We start from the raw sequence: 21,861 nt of genomic DNA, 5'->3' as shown, positions 1-21,861 counted from the left end.
GGTTCTTCTGGAGAGTACAAAGGAGAATCTGTAATTTCTGAATTCGCTGGGTAGGAAGGAAAGCCTTTTCAAGAGATAAATTGAAGAGGCCGCCAGTGAATTCTTAATGTTGGTTTGACTGAAGCAGATACTTTGTTCAGTTTATGACCCATTAATGACTTCATGAGAGAACAAGCTTGGAGCAATGCTCTCTCTGCTTTTTTTAAATAAGGGAGCATAGACTACCCTTTTGTCTACATATGGATGTTCTCTCTCAGGGGACCTCCATTGATAGTCATAAGCACTTAATAGTCCAGCCAAAATACAAGGATCCCGGAGCCTTTTTCATAATATGTCTTCTTAACTGCAGTGACGTCAATGGTGATTCCCCTGAGAGAGAAATGGGATTACAGGTAAGAAACCATTCATTTTTTAATATCTCTCTGATGTAATATGGCTGCAATGGGTAAGTATTTTCTGAAGACATGAAGAGTGGATTTTATTCTGAATTGAACTACCCTACAATCACTTTTTTTTTTTTTTACACAAAGCAGACGCTTTGTTGATGGGATATTTTGATGGTAGTATGAAAATAATCATCCTATGGAAGGCATGAAATCTCCTAGAGAAACAGCAGGCATCACCTCCTGAAGAGTCTCAATCAGAAAAGGTATAGAGGCTTATTTCCAAACTGCTTTTTTTAGTACATGAAGTACCACAACGGTAGAAAAATGCTTACACTACAAGAGGTTATTCAGTAACCTATGGGCGGAGACGTCCGCTTCTTCTCCCCTGTCTTCTATCTCCTACTTTTTCATTGTGGCGGGACATGAGGGAATGCCTGGAAATCTAGTGCGAAAACTTTGAGGCGACTTCTTGTTTTTACAGAGGACAGTGCGGTGACGGACAAGAGCAGGACAGATGATGCAGGATGTGGATTAATGTCTTGTCGCAGAGCCCTGGAAGCAGGTCACTTTCGGCAGCTCTTGCTTCATGGCCAAGGCCTGCTTCACAGATACCGGCTACTCTCTGCTCGTCTCTGACCTCAGTGGTGTGTGGTATGAGAAAGCAGATGCTCTGGTGGTCCAGGAACGATCCAAGGAACTGAACAAGCGCCTCAAGGCCCCTGTCTCCTCCTTCCTGAAGCACTTATCGGAGCTGATGTGCCCCCTACTTGACCAGGCACAGATCCAGTCTGCTTCCTTCACCTGTGAGCAGATGCCCAGCAAGCTGTCCATCTGTGTGAAAAGTGAGCTCTCCAGTCCGCCCTTTTACTGGGATTTCTGCTGCATTGATCCCAGTGTTGCAATGGTTTTGTCACCTCCTGTGGCCCCTGATTAAGATTAGCCTGGCAATGGGGCGCCATTCCCAGGAGTTTGCCGACCTCCTCCTGTGAAAGGATGCGGAAATTCAGGACCTCAGGGGGGCGACGCCATGCTGAGCCAAAGCCGTCTGGAGACGGAGACGTTTGATGAGATGACGTTCCTAGAGAATGTTCTTTCTCAGAAATGGCAACACAGCTAGGAGATGGAAGTCAGCAGGAACAACAGCTGGAACAGGATGTCGAGGAGGACAGTGAAGCTCTGGAAGAACAGGAACCTCCACAAAAGATAGCCAGTGTGGCTTGGGATTTTTTTTTTTACAATCCAGTCAGGTGAATAACTACCAACTGCCAAACTTTGCAATGCACAGTTTGTGAGAAGAACTAGAGGTATGTCCACAAGCGCAGACATACCTCTTCGGGGGTGATTCAGGCACTATATAAAAAACATAAATAAATAGAATGCTTACTACAAAATGGGAGGGGATTAAGTAAAAGTAAGGACGGGTTAGGTTGGGGGGGGCAGGCTATTACAAACACCAACACACAAAACAATAAGCCTATTGCTATTCACAAACTTCATTTCTGAAGTCACTACATCCCTAAGGTAACAAAATAGAGTAAATGAACTCCAGCCCAGTCTTGGAGGAAATAAGGCACCACGCATTCCCAAACACAGGTACTGAAATACCCTTCCATAGAAAATAAACAAACAGTGGGTTAAAATAAAAAAATATTGTTAAATAAATCAATTATTCCAAACTGAAAAATATTTATGTATAGTATGTTAAAAAAATGTATAATGATTAAATAATTATTTTATTAGGGTATAATAAAATTAATTAAAAAAATAGATTCGACTTTGAAACTTTTGTCAACATATAAAAAATAGTTTTGATTAATTCTGCACATAACATTTAACAAAATAAATTCTGTTTTAAATAAAAATTTTACTGAGGTGGGATTTTTTTAAATTATATTGTAACTATATTATTTAAAAAAATAAATATATTTTAATAAATTAATTATTTATTTCACATTTATATTTTATACTTAAATAGCTTTCATATTTTTTAAAGAAGCATAAACCTCAACATTTTTCCATGTAATTCTCAGTAGAGATATCTCTGCCATGGTTGTGGATATTTCCACCTACTTCTTGAACTTTCCTCTTGTAAATTCTATTCTAAGAGGCTCCCCAGGGGATGCAAATCTACACTTAGGTGTAAATGTACACTTGGAAATGGTGAATATCAAAAAAGTTAAAGATTTACGCCTACGTGCAGAATGAAGTTTACATATGAATAAATCTACACGTGCAGGTTTACCTTTGTAAAGTAGGCCTATGGATTTAAAATTGGTATTCTCGAAGTCAATTACTGGACAATAACATTGCAGCACTGCCAAGATCCACTCGCTGCAGGCTAAACAAAAGAATCTCCATGCCTGTTACTTCATCCCGAACTGAAATACGTCATGGCGTCATGCAACTAAGACTTCCTATAGAATTGTACATGGCCTGAGGTGCTTTATTACTGCAATTTATTTATAGCAAGTGTGAGCTATCAGTCTGAGTGCTACTGGCTGCCCTAGAGAGCCCCAGGTTCAGAGGTGTGAGTTTGCTCTATTACTTACTGGTAATCTTCACTGCTCCTTGTCCGTTGTCCTCATCCCATTCGTGAAAAAGTGAGATAGTACTATATCACCAACAGAAAAAAAGAACGAAGAAATGCTGGCCCGACCCCACAACCTCCCCTTGGGAGTAACAACTATGTACTTATCCCAGCAATCATCCTACAATACCAAGCCAACGATGAAGGCTGGCAAATCCAGGAGGGAGGGTAATAATGAATAGGACGAGCACAACAGGACCAGCAGTAATAAAGATTACCGGTACATAATAAGGTATTACCACTTGGTCCCTCTTGTCCTCGTCCCATTCATTCGAAAGTAAGAATACCCATGCAACCACCGGCATTCATCAACAACAAAACACCAAGACACAAAACAGATAGCAAAACCCAGTGATTTAATGAAACAACAGAACAAGATATTCAGGAACGCACAGCCCGCAGTACTCCTTCACACCCAGCAGATTCTGGATCCGATAATGCCTCACAAAAGTATTATACGAAGCCGAAGTAGCCACCAACAAATCTCAGAAAGGGACAACCCCTGAACCTCAGTCCAGGAGGCTGCCACCCACTGAGTAGAACACACCGGACATCCGCCGGATGAAGTCAGCATAATGACTTGGTTCAGCCAGCGACCAAGGGAAGAAGATGCCTCCCCCCCCCCGAGAGGCCACCCCAAAGGAGACAAACAGGGAAACAGACTTCCTAAAGGGACGTGTATGATCAAGATAGAAAAGCAAAGCCCTACAGACATCCAGGAAAGGCCAAGGAAGATCATCAAAAAACTTCAAGAGGGGGAGCGGCATGAATCGCACCCTTCTTCAATAGAGACTCGACCCCCGGGGACAATTCTGACCTCTTGGCCTGATATTATTGGCAAGGATTTGGACAAATTCCTGAATCCGGAGGAGGCTACGAAAATTCGATTTGATACCCCTGACAAACAATGTCCAGGACCCACATGCCAGAACAGGACTGCAGCCATACTAGAAGAAAGAACTGCAGCACTGCAGCAGCCCTCCTACCAAGAATCCAGGAGCTCCGGCCATATAGTCAGGAACGAGGATGGGGGGGGGGTATTTGGCCTTCCTATCCCGACCAGAAGAGAACCTCCCTTGGCCCCTTGAAAAACTGCCAACAAGAAGGAGGGTGAATAAAAACTTAGGTTTGAGAGAAGGAGTCACAGCGGAGGGCTGCTTGAAGGAAGAAGAGTGCTTATTCTCTTTATTTATTTATTTTATTTATTTTGGCGATTTTTAGAGTGCGCAAATACCCTAGGGTGTCTCGGCGCTGTAGTTGCAGAACTCTCGGGTGGATGGGAGGTTTAGGCAGGGAACAACCATGTTTTTCGTTTTTTCCTGAAGTTGAGCAGGGTCGGAGCACACTTGATGTGTAGAGGTAGTGTGTTCCACAGTTTAGCTGTGGCCACGGAGAAGCGTTTGTCGCCCCAATTGGCCCTTCTTGTACGGGGGACTGTGAGTAAGTGCACAGAGGATGACCGAAGGGTTCTTGTGTGCTCAAGCGGGCGGAAGGCTTTTTTTAAGAATAGAGGGCCGTGGTTGTGAATAGCTTTATATGCTATGCATAGAGCTTTGAATTTGATACAAGTTAAACAAGTTATGCAATTGTCCCTTCATTTCTTCAGTCTTCCAATCTTTCAACACCAGACACCCACACCACTGGAAAGGGCCGAAGCCCTCCCCAAATCAAAGGACACATCCAAAAAGGAACTCCACCTGCTGGTCAATGTGCTCCAAAAGTCCAGAGCAGTCTGAAGTATCATCCAACAACTGATACGGAGCCTTGATATCAGAGATCAGGGACTGAGCTATGTAAGTGCCATAAATATCAGCCGGTAAGGCCAGATGAGACCCAGGGTACACCTTCAGGAGGGAAGTATCCACCTTTTTATCCACAGGACAGGTGGAGTGGTGTGGCTCACTGGTTAGAGGCGGCAGACCCGGAAGCAGAGGTCGACCCGGGACCAGGGTTCGATTCCCGACGCGGCAGGGTCTTGGGCCATGGTCAGCGGACTCGATAATTCTTGCTTTGGTGCCTACTTCAACCATGGGTCCCACTCAGCAACTCTGGGCAATAGCTTACTTAATCTCTACTAACGGCCCCATCACCGCCAGGGATGCTTGTCTTCACCTTGGAGATGCCCAGGAGGGACCATCTCACAGGGAAAGCCAGGATGGGTTCCCCAGCGGTATACAGCGCCGGGACGCCCCTTTGCTGGGGCAGCTGTGCGCTTTACAAGTATACGACATTTAACATTTAACATTTTTATCACTGCATCCTCAGCCAAGTAATTCCAACCCACAAGACTAGCCAGAAAGGAATTAATCGGAATAGAATCCGGCACATCTTTGGACATAGCCTGAAGCGAATAAAGTTAAGCCATAAACCTTGGAAGCATAATACGATCCGAATCCTTCCATTCCCTCCTCAGAACCTCATGGGTGTAGGGATTTACGGGCTCATCTACTGCAGCGAACTCTGAAATTGCAGCAGCAACGAACCAGAGGACATGCTGGGCGCTTCATCATCCTGGAAACCCATGTTGGTTTTGACATGTTTAAGCAAATCAAGTAACATATCCTTGTCAATATATTTGTTTTTATGTTCAGCACACCCCATCCATTCTTCCACAAATCAGAGGACTGAGAGGAATGAATAGGAAGGGAACCCTTGAAATGAGACCCCCTATGTCATGCAGAGTTTCCTTAATTAATCTCTTGATCCAGGCATCATCCCCTTCCCTGCGGCCTTTGGACTGCGCCAGAGAAGGGGAGGAAGAAGAGTCGGAAGATGAAGAAGATGAGAGCTCCACATGCTTGCGTTTCCTGGAATGCCTCACCATGCCAGCACTTGGACGCCTGTGATGATGGCTTCACCAACCAACCCCCAACTAGCATAGTGACTAAAGAGTCTTGTATCAGAGTGAGAGTGGTTGCAGGAACACCAAAACACCTAGACAGATAACAACAGGACAGCCCCTGTCAAGTGCAAAAGCAGCTCAAGCCAATTTCTGCAGGCAGCCACCAGGACCGGTCTCTGGGTAGTGCTAGAAGTAACAGGTGGCACAGGCTCAACGTGCACATGCTTCACACATGCTGAAGCCTGTGTAAACCATTGCTTGTTGCCCCTTGCTTTGCATCCATGCACAGGGCTCCCTGGGTGCTTCTGTTCTGAGACAGAGTGAACTCGAAATCTGAAAGTAACACATTAGTGATAGATTCCTTACCTTAGAATATCCCCAGGCGTCAGACTGGATCCGGAAAATTTTGCGTAGCAATACCCCTGCGTGCCGGCAGGCGTCGTCCGCGGCTCCGCGTCCGTCGTCGGCGTCGTTAGCGCCGGAATGAAGTCGCCGGAGTACTTTGACGCCGCCCATGCGCGCTGACGTCAGTTCTTCTTTTTCCGTACCAGCTAGTGCAGATCCGGAGAAGCTCTACCCCTTAGTCTTTTTTGACTAAACTTTTTGATCTTTTTGATCATTTCTTTGCTCGAGTCTTCGACTCCTACGGTGTCGGTAGGGATGCCTGGGTTCAAACCCTGTTTCAGGTGCGGCCGACTGATGTCGGTTACCGACCCCCATCGCCGGTGCCTCTAGTGTTTAGGCCTCGACCACGACGACCGCACCCGCTCCAACTGCCGGGCCCTGACGTCCAAGGCTAGGTGAGAGCGGTCCGCAAGCGTCTGGAGCTCCGGCAGTCGGCCCGCGCCGCTCCAGGTCCCGGTCCCACGGGAGGTCGAGGGACAGGTCACGGGGTCGGAGCCCTCGCAGCTCCGAGAGTGGACATCGGTCATCGGGATCCAAATCCTCAAGTAAGAGGCATAAGAGGTCGGAGAGACATCATTGTTCCTCTGACCCACACCGACGCTCGCACGATGCGGGCAGGTGTTCGGGTGACACCACCCGCGCGGCTCCGCCGGAGTCGCTGTTGTCGCTGTCTGTCCCACACCTTCGGGTCCCTGGGCAAGACGCGACGCCTGAGGAGGTCGAGCGGTACCTCATGGCCAAGGGGTCCCTCCCTCCTCCGCCGGGTTCCGTGGTGCCATCGGGCCCAACGGCCCCGGCTGGAGGGCCTAGCGGGTCGGGCGCTTCGGCTCCGACGCCGTCGGGTGCTTCGGTCCCGGCGCCGCAGGTCCTCTCTGGATCCGCCTCCGGATCCGGGTCGTCGCCGGTCGACCTCAGGACCTCGCCGACGCTGGCCCTACGGGTGTCATCCCCGGTGACTGTTATGGGCGCTGCCCCCAATCCCACCCCTGGTCCGGTTCTGGCGCCGGAGCGGCGCCGATGGGCGCCCTTACCGACGGCTTTTGGAGATTTCTATTTCCATGAACAGGACCCATCTGTTGAACCTATGCTACAGGAGATGGGTGACGAGGGTGACTGGGAGGGGTCTGAGGACCCTCTGGCACGGGAGTGTCAGTCACCACAGGACTGGACATATGAGCTTGGGGAGGCCAGTGGCATTGACACCACACGTGCTGCCAGCCACGCACCGCAGAATGTCCAACAGCGCGGTGGCGGCAGTGGAAACCGCCGTGGCGGTGGTCGGGGACAACGGCGCGGCCAGTCCACACCTTCCCCTGCAGCACCTGCCTCAAAACCCTCCTAGTCCGTGCTTTCAGGCCCATGTGACGACAGTGGGGGCAGGGTTGGCCATCACCTCTCCCACTGGCGCACAGTCACGTCCGACAGGTGGGTGCTGCAAATCGTCCGAAGGGGCTACTCCCTCCCCTTCGAGGCGACCCCTCCAGCCCTGCCACTGCAATTCCATCGCATGTCGGGGGATCACTTGCGACTTCTGCAAGAGGAAGTCAAGGCCCTCTTGGCCAAGGGGGCCATCGAGCACGCTCCTGGGCCAGAAGTAGGGTGTGGTTGTTACTCCCACTACTTTCTGATACCCAAGAAGGGCAAAGGGGGCCTACGCCCTATCTTGGACCTACGGAACGTCAACGGCTTCCTCCAGAAGGAGAAGTTCAAGATGCTGGCTCAGGTCTTAGCTGCCCTGGACCCAGGAGACTGGATGGTAGCGTTGGACTTGCAGGACGCCTATTTTCACATCCCCGTCCTGCCGGCCCACCGGCGTTACCTCAGGTTCAAGGTAGGCCACGAGCACTTTCAATTTACCATGCTCCCCTTCGGCCTTACCAGCGCCCCACGGGTGTTCACCAAAGTGATGGCGGTGGTCGCAGCCCATCTGCGCAGGTTAGGGGTTTCAGTCTTCCCCTATCTCGACGACTGGTTGTTGAAGGAGGACTCGCCCCAGACAGTCGTCAGCCACCTCCAGACTACGGCCGATCTCCTGCATCTGCTGGGGTTCTCCATCAACGTGCTGAAGTCACACCTGTGTCCCTCTCCGAAGCTCCTCTTCATCAGAGTGGTTCTGGACTCTGAGCAGTTTCGGGTTTATTCACCTGAACAGCATGTTCGGGATATTCAGGCTTTGATTCCGATCTTTCAGCCTTCATCCCTGGTCTCGGTCAGGTTGACGCTGTGGCTTCTGGGGCTGATGGCCTCCTGCATCCTTCTGGTGCATCACGCCCGGTGGCGGATGCGGGCTCTGCAGTGGGACCTGAAGTTTCAGTGGGCCCAGCATCAGGGCAACTTGTCCGACCATGTCTTGATCTCGAAGGGCACTGCAAAACAGCTGCAGTGGTGGCTCACGGACCGCGAATGGGTCAGTGGCAGATCCCTCTCCCTACCCCACCCGGAGCACGTAGTTGTGATGGACGCATCCCTCCAGGGCTGGGGAGGCCACATGGGAGAGGCGGAGATCAGAGGCCTCTGGCCTCCGGCGGAGTCCCGGCTCCATATCAACCTTTTGGAGCTGCGGGCAATTCGTCTTGCACTGAAGGCATTCTCTCCTCTGTCTGGGGGAGTGTAGTGAAGGTGTTCACGGACAACAACACCGCCATGTGGTACTGCAACAAACAGGGCGGGGTGGGGTCGTGGACCCTCTGCCAGGAGGCTCTGCGCCTCTGGCAGTGGCTGGAACATCAGGGCGTGACCATGGTGGTTCAACACCTGGCAGGTTCCCTGAACGCCAGGGCAGACGAACTCAGCCGACGGTGCATGATGGATCACGTATGGCATCTGAACTCGGACGTGACGCAAGGCCTCTTTCAGCAGTGGGGAAAGCCTTGGTTAGATCTATTCGCCACAGAAGAGAACGCGCAATGTCATCAGTTCTGCGCGTTGGAGTTTACAAGGCGGCACTCGCTCGGGGACGCATTTCGTCTCGAGTGGAGTTGCGGTCTTTTGTACGCCTTTCCGCCTATACCACTTCTGCCCAGAGTGCTGAAGAAGATCAGGCGCGACCGGGCCCAGGTTATCCTTGTGGCTCTGGACTGGGCACGAAGATACTGGTATCCCGAGCTACTCAGCATGTCAGTTGATCCCCCGATTCGTCTGCCTCTTCGGGAGGACCTTCTGTCGCAGCAGCAGGGGACGGTCCTCCACCCGAACCTGTCCAGTCTCCACCTACAAGCTTGGAGATTGAGAGGCGACAGTTGAGGCCATTTGACTTGCCTCCCGAGGTCTGTAATGTCATTCTGGCAGCCAGGCGTCCCTCCACAAAGTCGGTATACGGCTGCAGGTGGAACAAATTTGTGGCATGGTGCACAGCAAAGGCTGTGGATCCTCTCTCTGCCCCTCTCTCTGAGGTTCTTCTCTTCCTTCTTTCTCTTGCCCAGCAGGGCTCTGCTCTGGGCACTCTCAAGGGCTACCTTTCTGCCCTTTCCGCCTTCTTAAGGCTACCTGATCAGCCTTCTTTGTTCAAGTCCCCCATTGTCAACAGATTCTTAAAGGGCATCACTCATATGTTCAATCCTGTTCCCTTCGTGATGTCCCAGTGGGACTTGAATCTTGTACTTACTTATCTAGTGTGTGCTCCCTTTGAGCCGCTCCATAACTGTCATCTCCGTCTTCTTACCTTGAAGACTGCTTTCCTGGTTGCCATCACCTCTGCCAGGAGAGTGAGTGAGCTCCAGGCTCTTTCTTCTACACACCCTTTCCTCTCTGTTCATCCGGGCAAGGTTGTGTTGCGGACGAGACCACCTTCATTCCTACCCAAGGTTGTCACGGCCTTCCACATTGGGCAGTCCATTACCTTGCCCACCTTCTTTCCGCCTCCCCATCCCTCGAAAGAGGAAGAGAGGCTCCACCGTCTGGACCCAAAACGTGCACTCTCTTACTATCTGGATCGCACATGCCAGATCCGGGTGGATGACCAACTCTTTGTTGGTTACGTGGGCACGAAGAAGGGAAAGGCGGTGCACAAGCGGACCATCTCGCGGTGGATCATCTTGTGTATCCAGGCGTGTTACTCCTTGGCTAAGAAGGAATCCCCTGTGGGTATACGGGCTCATTCTACTCGGGCCACGGCGACTACAACTGCCCTGGGCTGAGGAGTACCCTTGCAAGATATTTGCCAGGCAGCTACGTGGGCCTCGCTGCACACGTTTGCGAGTCATTATTGCCTGGACAGCCAAGTCCGGAGGGATGGCTTCTTTGGCCGTTCTGTCCTCCAGGACTTTCTGGTGTGATTATTGGTTTGCAGACCCACCACTGGGGTTGGTATTGCTGGGGTATGTATTCTAAGGTAAGGAATCTATCACTAACGTGTCTCTTTCAGATGCACAAGTTACTACTTGTGTAACGATATATCTGTAAGAGACATTAGTTAGTGATAGATTCCTTACCGACCGACCCATCCTCCCCGTTCTGCGAACCGATATCTAGGGTTAAGGTCATCCCCTTTCAGGGCCCTAGTTTCATGGCACCAGTGTTGGTTCTATCTAAGCATGGGCGAAACTTGCGAATTCGCGATCCGCAAATTTGCGAATTCGCGATCCGCAAAATTCACAAATTTTGGGTGAATTTGCGGATTTTTTTGTTGCATGTTCGCGGGGCGCTTTTCGTGTTCACAGGATTTTTTTGTGCGAGACCGCGATGCGCCCTCTGGTTCATCACTGCCACCCTCTCATTTTTTGTGCCCTTCTGCCCTCTGTACCACTCGTTTTTGTGCCTTTCTGCCCTCTGCAACACTTATTGTTGTGCCCTTCTGCCCTCTGCCCCACTCGTTTTTGTGCCATTCTACCCTCTGCCACACTCGTTTTTGTGCCATTCTGCCCTCTGCCACACTCGTTGTTGTGCCCTTCTGCCCTCTGCCCCACTCGTTCTTGTGCCATTCTGCCCTCTGCCACACACGTTGTTGTGCCCACTCGTTGTTGTGCCCTTCTGCCCACTGCCCCACTCGTTATTGTGCCCTTTCTGCCCTCTTCCCCACTTGTTTTTGTGCCCTTCTGCCCTCTGCCACACTCATTATTGTGCCCTTCTGCCCCACTCGTTTTTGTGCCATTCTGCCCTCAACCACACACGTTGTTGTGCCCCTCTGCCCTCTGCCCCACTCATTGTTGTGCCCTTTCTGCCCTCTGCCCCACTCGTTTTTGTGCCATTCTGCCCCACTCGTTTTTGTGCCCTTCTTCCCTCTGCCACACTCGTTGTGCCAATCTGCCCTCAGCCCCACTCCTGTTTTATTTTAGAATGGCGCCGGCAAGCTGCCAGCGCCATTCTAAAATAGTTACTAAGTTAGCTTCATCAGGAAGCACTAATAGATAAAATAAAGCAGGTGCTCGAGTTGAAGCTCGAATTCAGTTAAACTCGAGCACCTGCTTCATTTTATCTATTAGTGCTTCCTGTTGAAGCTAACTTAGTAACTATTTTAGAATGGCGCTGGCAGCTTGCCGGCGCCATTCTAAAATAGTTACAAGCTTGAAGCTTGAACTTTTGCCCCCTAGATCCGTTCCGTTCGCGGATTTGCGAATATTTGGCAAATTCGCGGGAATTCGCTGATCGCGAATTTGCCGAAAATCCGCAAAATCCGCGAGCGGAACGGATTCTGCGCCCATGCTTAGTTCTATCATGGCTCTGCGTATCTGGTGCGGAGAAGCTGTGTATCGGAACTGACGTCAGCACGCATGGGCGGCGTCTAAGTACTCCGTCATTCCGGCGCTAACTACGCCGACGACTGCCGCGGAGCCGCGGACGACGCCTGCCGGCGGGCAGGGGTATTGCTACGCAAAATTTTCTGGATCCAGTCTGACCCCTGGGGATATTCTTAGGTAAGGAATCTATCACTAACTAATGTCTCTTACAGATATATCGTTACACAAGTAGTAACTTGTGCTTTTGGACCAAGACTGTGTGGGGCTTTATTCAGTGTCATTGAGCCATGAGGATAGAGGGTGACCCAGGCAGAGGGGACTGGTGGCGGTAAGTATGTTCTGCTAAGTTTGCATTGTATGACCTTAATGTGCGCCATTTTCATGCTTTCTTGCCTGGGCCATAGGTGCTGGAAATAGGGGTGTCAGCACTGCTGCTGCACCCCCAAATTAATCAGGGTAGAGTTAAAAAGTGGAATGGCCAATAAAATCCTTTTTGCAGTGTGTTCAAAGACAGGTCAAATGGCAGGCTACATCGTCTGACAAATTGCTGTTAATACTTTCGAAATACGGCTATCTCCGCCCTTATAAGAGTGCGGCCACCTTAGTGCCTCATTCTGGCACATCCACTGCGCTCCACTCTCTGGGGCCCCCTACGGTACAGGTGCTGGGGTTAGATATTTATACCTGCCCCACCCTGTGGCCATTCTCTTTGTTCCCTCAGTGGACATGCTATGTCACGTCACTGTGTTGGGAGTTGGCATTAGCTACCTGTACATCGCACACGTTTGCATTTATCACAAACATAGGGAAATCTGAAATCCTTGGTGCAATTATGAAGTTAATGCCATGGGTTGGGTTCTCTGGTCTCCTTGCAGTTGGACAGGGCGATGGTGGGTTTCGGGTCCAGGGGGGAACAATTGAGCGGCATGTAGGTGGTTCGCAGCCCCCTGTAAAAGTGTGGCCTGAGTTGCCGACTTGAAGGCTTTTGAGCCGGGTTCCAGTTGCAACGTCTATAATGCTCTTTGATCCTGGGCAGGTCGCGTGGTCCCCAAGAAGGCATGAGTAAAGTCATGGACTGATGGTCCACGGTATTTAAGGAGGAAATCCCCAGATAAAATAGCAGCACCAACTGGGTTGGCTACGGTGCTGTTTGTCTCATCAGGTGGGTGGGCAGCTTAGGTTACTCATTTCTGCCTGCCCTTGGATAGCCCGTTAGTTAACCCCCCCCCCCTGTTGGCAGCAACTATAAGTCCCAAAATGAACTGCTTTGCTCCTCACTTTTTAATCATACTTTGAATGCACATGAATCCCTATTAATACTCATGTTGCTCTTTCTGGGTTACCATGACAATAACATAATCTTGGGGAATCACAGTTGGGTTGAGACTGAGTCAATTTGCATCTTGGGGCAAAACCGCCTGAATCATGAAAGTGAAGCAGTATAGTCAATTTACCTCATACAAGTAGGTCCCCTCAGTGCATGATGAATCAAGTTGGAACCGTCAGCTCTGCCACCAGATAGGTTGGTGCACAAACCTGTGTCTTATTTACTAACCCAATGCATGCACATTGCATGGACTGGAGTGGTGTAGTCCCTATACGAACTTCTGTGCTCCCCAATGGGCCTGTCTCAATGTAATTAATCAATACATTTACATACAGCTATGAACATTCTTGATATGAATAAAAAGCAAGGAGTAGAGTTTAAAAGTATACTCAAAGTATAGAAGCATAGAAATACATAATCAGCAGCACATGGAGTACTCGGTAATACTCTACAGAAATTCCAGCATAGATCCACTTTCTAAGAAAGAGAAAAGGTGAACCCTACAGCAGAGGAAAAGCAGTCCCTTTATAGGACTTTAGACAATGCGCGATTTTTAAAATGCTTAAACTTTCTTTTGGTAATCAGATTGCTTGATTCTCCTTTTTAAAATTGTATTTTTTGCCCGTCTTGCCACAAATTTATAATTAGCCTACCTGCACTGTAATTTTAGCCCTGATATCCCCGATCCTCCCGTACCTACGTTTCAGCCGAGTTTGGGACTGGAGGGAGACTGGGAAGGACCGGGCAAGAGGGGGACGCCATCTTGGGAGGGTGCAGGCTCAGCGCACTAGCTGCTCGGGACCTCACCTGACCAAACGCCCCTATATAATGATGACACCTATCCGGACGCGAAACAGACGCGCGAAGCAGACGCGCGAAGCGGGCGCGCCGGTGGCGAGCCAAAGGAAAGCCCGTCTGCGCCCGTCCACCCTGGACTGCGACGGGAGGCGGGAGATGCCACCCAACCACCCACCCCCACACCGAGTGTCCAAATACCTGGGTTCCACTCGTACTCAGGAGATACACTTCGAACAATAATGCAAAACATGCCCAATAAACTCAGTAAGGGGGGGAAATGCTGCTGCACCTTCCCTATTGTGTTGGAAGGTCCTCAGTTGTGCGGCACATGCCAATATCAAAGCATGCAAGGGAAACTGCCTATTAGGATTTCATCGCGGGTGGACCCCCTAGATCGTCAACTGACCCTTACCCTTATTCTGTGCAATGTCCGATCTCTTGTGAAGCATTCGATAGAGCTTTGGGACATGATTTCTACCCTTTCACCGGACCTATGTTTTCTGACAGAGACATGGCTTAACCCAACTAATATACCAGCCACCAACATAGTGATACCCACTGACTACAAATTTATTCATCACAATAGAAAGGGAAAAACCGGAGGGAGCATAGGTATTGCCTTCAAAAAGGAGCTCAAAGTTCAATGGACATCGGCTATAAATAATGATATGATGGAACTAGGCATCTTTAAAGTACAAGTGTCTCCGACAACTTCCTGGGACAGGGCCCTGCTCTATCGGCCACCTGGCCCAAAATCGAAATCCAATTTTTCCACGGCCTTGATAGAACTTATTCCTATGCAGGCCGTGACCTCCAAGAACTTTATCCTGCTGGGGGATTTCAATTTTCACGGTGAAATCGAAGATAATCTAGAAGTGAAGACGCTCTTTTCAAATCTGAGCGATATTGGGCTTAGCCTGATGGTGTTAGGTCCCACACATTCGGCGGGCCACACCTTAGATCTTATTTTTACGAACTCAGAGCAGATGGAAGTACAGCAGCCAGTGCCGCTTGTCTGGTCAGACCATTACCTGGTCCAATTTTCCCTCCAACTTCAAACAGGGCCAAAAAATAAGGTCAACCCCTTATACCAAAAGGGAAAATATAAAAGACCATGGCATAAGCTGACGATGGATAATTTTGCCAAACCTTTCATCAACCAGTCCAATAAAACTGAACAAACGGATCAAGACCCCTCAGCCATGCTAGCTAGTTTTAATCTGCCCCTAATGAAAACACTGGACACAGTGATTCCCAAAATAAGGCAACTATGCCACCAAAGGGACCCTCAGCCCTGTGGTACACAGATGAACTTAAGATCTCTAAAAACTACATGTAAAGCACTGGAGAGGAAGTGGAGGAAGGGAAAACTACCTGGAGATAGGAAAACATACAAAGTAGCATTAGCAAATTATCACCATAAAATAAAAAACGCTCGATGCTTCTATATCCAAACTAACCCTGGGCGAAGCACTACGCTACGCTCGCGGAGTTTGTGAAGTTTGCGCAACTTCGTACTACGCGAGCTGCACATAGCACAGTGGGAACACGCATAGTGCAGCATAGCGTAGTGCAGCTGTCATTTTTTGCTTGTTTGCGGTCCTCAACGTCATGTTCTCGACCGCGAGCAAGCAAAATGACATCCCGGCGAGATTCTCAACGCGGAAAGGTCAGGTTTCTCATTGTGAGTGGTTGCGCATGCTCGCGACCGCTCTCAATGAGAAACTACCAGTTCGCGTTGAGAAAGCTGCCGCTCGAGTAATAATCTACTCGAGCAGCAGAAAACTACAGCTCGCACTGTGCAAGATGCCGTTTTCAATGATTGCACAGTGCCGGATGCTTGTCCGCAGAATGTATGATGTTACAACGCATGCTTTTACCACGCATGCCTTTACAACACGTTTTTTACAACGCATGGCTTTACAACGTATAGTGCTTTGGGGCGCTGGATAGTGAATAGTTTAATTTACTATTCCAACTCCAGTCCCCGTGGATAGTAGGGAAGGTGTTGGATAGTAAATTAAACCTATTCCCTATCCTAGAGCGCCCCCCAGCGCAATGCGTTGTAATGGTTTGCGTTGTAAAAGTTGCGTCGTAAAGGCACTGCGTGGTGAAAGTTGCGTTGTAAAGGATGTTTCCCTTGTTCGCACTGTGCAATCATTGAAAACGCATCTTGCACAGTGCGAACATGCTACTACGCAGCTCGTGTAGTGCTACGTGAAGTTCGCGTAGCTTCGCGTAGCGCTACTTAGCGAACTACGCCCACCCCATTCCAAACCCAAATAGAAAAGTCCAAAAATTCGACCAAAGCCCTGTTTAATATTGTCAGAGACTTTTCCTCACCTTCAGTATGCAAACAATTACCATCAGAATCACAGGATCTGTGTGATTCCATAGGATATTCCTTTCATGAAAAAATTGAAAAAATCTACTCAAACATCCCAGTTCGGGATATAAATAAGACCCAGACACACAAAAAAACAGAATACCTCCATATACCAAACAGGGCAGTGCTTAACCATTTCAATCACATCTCGCTCGCAGAAACAAGCAAATTGCTATTAGTAGCTAAATCTGGATCTCCACTGGATATATGCCCACCTAGTATAATGGCTCTCATGTCCCCCGTATGTGCCCCAACTATCCAACGAATTTTCAATGCATCAATGGATACAGGCCTTATTCCGAGGGCTTGGAAAGAGGCCTTTGTGCGACCTATCTTGAAGAAACCCACCGCCGACCCACTGGAGCTGAGTAACTACAGGCCAATATCCCTGTTACCTCTACTGGGGAAACTACTAGAATCTAACATTAACTCCCAGCTTAGTCAATACCTAGAAGAAAATGAAATGCTGGACCCCTCCCAGTCAGGCTTCCGACCGGGGATCAGCACAGAAACAGCAACGCTGGCAGTCACTGACTCACTAAGACGTACTCTCGACTCCGGTGGCTCCTCAGTTCTGATCCTCTTAGATCTCTCCTCGGCCTTTGATACGATATCTCATCAAAGGCTCGCGGAGAGACTAAGCGAGTGTGGCATCGGAGGCACTGCCCTATGGTGGCTGAGAGATTTCCTAGGGGAAAGATGGCAAATTACTACTCTTGGACATATATCTCTGAAAGGAAGTTCCTGCTGGATAAAGGGGTGCCACAGGGATCTTGTCTTAGCCCTACTCTGTTTAATGTTTATCTATCCCCTCTGGCCAAACTTATCCAATCCTTCGGCTTTGAGATTATCTCTTACGCCGACGATACACAGCTACTGTTCCCAATTGGTAAGAACATCATGGATGAGAAACAGCGGTATGCACCTGTTACAACGAATTTTTTACTCCGCACTACCATTACAACGCAACTTTTACAACGCATACCATTACAACGCATTGCGCTGGGGGGCGCTCTAGGATAGGGAATAAGTATAACTTACTATCCAACACCTTCCCTAGGGTCCACGGGGACTGGAGTTAGAATAGTAAATTATACTTACCACTATCCAGCACCCCAAAGCGCTATGCGTTGTAATGGTATGCGTTGTAATGGTCGCGTTGTAATGGTAGGTAGTTGTAACGGTATGCGGAGTAACGTCATACATCCAGAAACAGCACTTCATGGACGGTATACTGGTGATCGCAAACTGGATGAGGGACCAGTGCCTACAACTTAACCCGGGAAAAACCGAGCTAATGCTCTAAGGGAAATCTGCACATCTCTGGACTGCTGACTGGTGGCCACCCCAATTGGGTGAAGCACCAAAATCTTCCAACTCAGTGAAAAGCCTGGGAATCCAATTGGATGCCAAGCTATATATGAAGGACAATGTAAATAACATCACAAGTTCATGTTCTTATAATCTGCGTCTACTGCGTAGAATAATCCCCTACCTACCCTTGGAGCACCGTAGAACCGTAGTGCAGGCAATGATAGGAAGTAGACTGGATTATGGCAACGCCTTACTGGCAGAGGTTGGAACTACTACCTTATCTACAAATAATACAGAACACGGCGGCCAGAATGTTTTTGAATTGCCCTCCTGGTACTCCATCGCTTCCTTTGCTTAAACAGCTCCACTGGCTGCCAATTCAAAATCGATCCGTGTTTAAGATCTGCTGTCTGTACTTCAAACCCCTTAGAGGTGAGGGCCCAGCCTATCTTAGAGATAAACTTTCTAGGCACTCGAGCGAATGTAACCTGATGTCTAACTCCCTAGCCTTCCTGAACATCCCCCGGATCCGGCTCACCCGCACAGGCGGCAGAGCATTCTCGTTTGTAGCACCCAAATACTGGAATTCTCTTCCAGTGACGTTGAGGAAATCTACTACCTACTTGTCCTTCAGGAAACAATTAAAAACCTGGTTGTTCTGAAACTCTTCCCATTGCAGTTTTCCCCTCAGGTAAAGCGCTGAGATGCCCCCGGGTGAGTCATGCGCGATAGAAGAATCATTAACATAACATAACATAAAGGGCCTGCTTTTCTACATTCACTATACAAGTACATAGTTCACAGGGTATGCACCAAGGATGGGAAGAACTTGCTTAAAATGCATATCGAGCTGTGATTAACACCAATAGTACATTTTGCACTGAATAATGTGTGCGAACAGCAGCACGCGGTGAGCAAGCTCATGGCCATTTTGTTTTGCATGCTCCTGCCTGCTTTCTACTGGCTGTTTCTAAATGTCATCCCAACTCATTCAACCCCATCTGATCACCCACTTCCTAATCCTACCTTTTTCTTATCACTATCTGACTTTCCTTGTGTGTATTTATGTTTCTCTGTGTGTTTTGTATGACTTCTTGTACTTTCTTTTTTGTTGTCCTTTCCAGGCCTGTTTTCTTTGTCTGTCTTCCTGTTTCCTTCCCGTTCCCATCCCATTCCAACTCCCTCCTGTCCCCGTCAACGGCAGAACAAGAAGACAGCGCCACCCACACAGTGTGAGCTACGCATGTGGGCAGGGATGCAGCCCAACGCCATGTTCAGTGTGGCGGAGTAGGGTGCATTCCTTTTCTGTGTCCAGCACCACCTCCCCTGAATGCTGGTGGCTGGCCCCAGAAGGGTTACGTCCTGCTGGAGCGCATCAGGGGCACTAGGGACGAGTCTGGTGGTGTGTGCACCGAGCACTATAATCCAACGCACCCAGAAGCAGCTGAAGTATCATTGGGCGGACATCCTAGACGAGGAACAGCACCTGCTCAACCTGCTAGTCGTCAAGGGTGTTGGACTTTGTGAGTAATATTTTTGTTTTCTAAAAATTCCAAGAATTATATTTTTTCCAAACAGTATGATCACAGGTAAGTTAAGTTTATATGATATATACACAATGTATATCATGTTCAGGCAAGAAGTTTTTAAATATTAATGTGTGCCGCTTACATAAATAAATGCACTTTTTTGCATCCGAGAGTGCTTGCAGTTGTGTCCACTGTTTTCGTTCCAAAAATAGTGGGCATGTGATGTGATACACCAGGGTTTATGTGTCAGGGTCCAGAGCTAACAAAATTTAGCATTGCACATGACAGCAAGTTTGATAACTTGCTGCACTGCATCAAAGGGAGAGGACATGAAAGCAGGACCCATTCCTGCACGGGTGCACAGAGTGCTGCCTAGTACCAATGCGGGAACCCTTACTCCATGGTGCTAGGGTGCCACGTTACACAGCACCCTGGATTGATTTTGTGCAGAAATGGACACCTCCCTGCACAAAAACAATCCTTAGAGGCAAGGGCAACCCAAACCCTTGATAAGGGTAGTGGTGCATGGTGCCAACCTGACAGGGAGGTTGTAGGAACATAGGAGTGGATGTTAAGTGAATGATTCTGCCAGGATTCTGTTCCAGTGTGGGCTAGCCAGGTGATCACTTGAGCTTATTTAACAGATGTCAACTCATCTCACTCACTCACACAATAGTAGTAACTCAGGGGTGTTAGAATTCTTTTCAGTGGCTTTATGTAGCTTATTACAGTCCCAATCTCCCTGATGTGCACAACAGAAAGGTAAGGCAACATGACCCATCAACAGTGGGTGGAGAAGCAAAGTCCATTTGTTTGAATGCATGAATAGTTCAAAATTTAATTTTAGGTTAGAAAACTAGGTATAGGCTTTCTGGTTTTAAAAGTACAATGCTGTGCCTATCAAAATGTTTTTTTTCTGTAGAGTCCTGTCAATCATTGCTTTTTTATCGTCTTTCTTTCATAAGCACCCACGAAGAAGAGGGCACCTTGGAAAGCAGCTGCCACCTCCATAAGCGCTGTGGTGGGTGGGAGGACCACCACCAGAACCGTGGCAGATGGTTACGCTGGACCCAATAAATAATGTTCATTATTTCTTACTTTCTATTCCCACTAGTAAAATTATGGCCTTGTGTATAGTTACAATTTAATTTTTTTCCAACTCCCATTCTAACGTTTCTTATCCTTGTATTTCCCTGTGTTTTCCATATTTCCTGTTTTGCAGCTGACTTTCTCCAGTCTGTAGCTCTCTTCTGCTCTCTGACTAAAAAAAAGGGTAGCATAGGATCAGTGACACCTATTCATTCCAAAGCTAAACCTTTACTTAGCCCAACACCTATAATGTATCTCCCTTTAGACTAGATTTCACCACTGCCAAGTGAAGATATGTGTTGAAAATAATTTTGGTAGAGGCCAGGTTGTGATGTGGGTTTAAGTACATGATTTAGAGTTTTTGCAAATAAGATACTCTGTGCTAGACGTATATATCCTGTTTAAAAATATATATATATCCTGTTCGCTTTACTACAGGCATTGTTTATTGGCTATGCACTGTCTACTGTTATACGTTGGATGGGATATACATTATCCACCAAGTGTGAGACGGAGTATCCCATCTGCAAGACACTGTCAACCCCTAAGTTGGGACTCAGAATTGAAGAGAGTCTGAGAAGGGCAGGGTGTGAGAAGTTGGCCTGATATGTAGTGTTTCCAATTCTGGAACCACTGGGTATCAGTCCAAACAAACCCCAAAGATATCAGGTTGTAAGTCAACCTTGTAGACAAGCTATCCTAGTGGTAGCATGGACTAAGCAGCCTTAAAGGCTTAACTTAAGAGGTCGTGTTAAGCGAGCTGTTTTACCACATACAATCCTGTAATCAAATGAAAGGACACCACACAAGTATATATTATAAAAATATATGTATTTATTTCTAAATTACTCCCCAGTACTCTTTATGAGGAAAGGGGCACAAGCGTTAAATCAAAAGCACTGTTACACATACAAAGTTGCACGTTTATGGATGAGGGCGGGTGGCCACTCAGACCATATATCAAAAAAGTGGTATAAGTAACACTTTACGAACAATGGTTAGGCCTAGGGCCTAGAGATTCGCTGGGAGCAGTCAGGACTAGCAATGATGAAGTCGGGAGTAGCCCACAGGAGACGGGTGCAGCACGGAAAGTGCGGCGCGCACCAATGCACTGTCAATGGTGCGTAAAAGTCAGTTAAAGTGAATAAAAAGATACTTCCGCTGAACCTAGGAACACAAAACTTTAGACACAGACCCTAGAGGTGTGTACCAGTGTATAGACACCGGCGTTGCAATGTTACCTCACCCACAGGCCGTGGGTGCACAGGGTCGAAGTGGCGTCGGGTTCTGTCACGCAGGTTCTTGGTGCTTGAAGCTGTTGCAGCTGCAGGCGCTGTGAAGCAGAAGTGTCCGGTGGATCCAAGGGTGGATCTGAAGTGGTGAAGACCTGAAAGCAGAGGGGACAATGTTCAAAGTCACTGACCAGTGACCACCGTGGAACCAGATTGGAACCAGGCAAAGTCGGGTGCAAACAGGTGATCAGGGGTTGCTTCTCTCTGCAGCTACGTGGACACGAAGAGGTC

General features: G+C 48.5%; 1 protein-coding gene and 1 pseudogene across 1 annotated transcript in view; both read left to right on the top strand.

Annotated features, from left to right (window-relative positions):
* KIF1A (kinesin family member 1A) overlaps nucleotides 1–21,861 on the top strand; it is a 2,508,766-nt gene that overhangs the window by 1,484,974 nt on the left and 1,001,931 nt on the right. The gene's annotated exons all lie outside the window — the stretch shown is intronic.
* Nucleotides 901–1,503, top strand: LOC147683629 (non-homologous end-joining factor 1 pseudogene; annotated as a pseudogene).

The sequence above is a fragment of the Lissotriton vulgaris genome, chromosome 11, assembly GCF_964263255.1.
Source record: "Lissotriton vulgaris chromosome 11, aLisVul1.2, whole genome shotgun sequence".
Lineage (NCBI taxonomy): Eukaryota > Metazoa > Chordata > Amphibia > Caudata > Salamandridae > Lissotriton > Lissotriton vulgaris.
The sequence above is the reverse complement of the archived record's forward strand: the minus strand, read 5'-3'. Positions and strand labels throughout refer to the sequence as shown.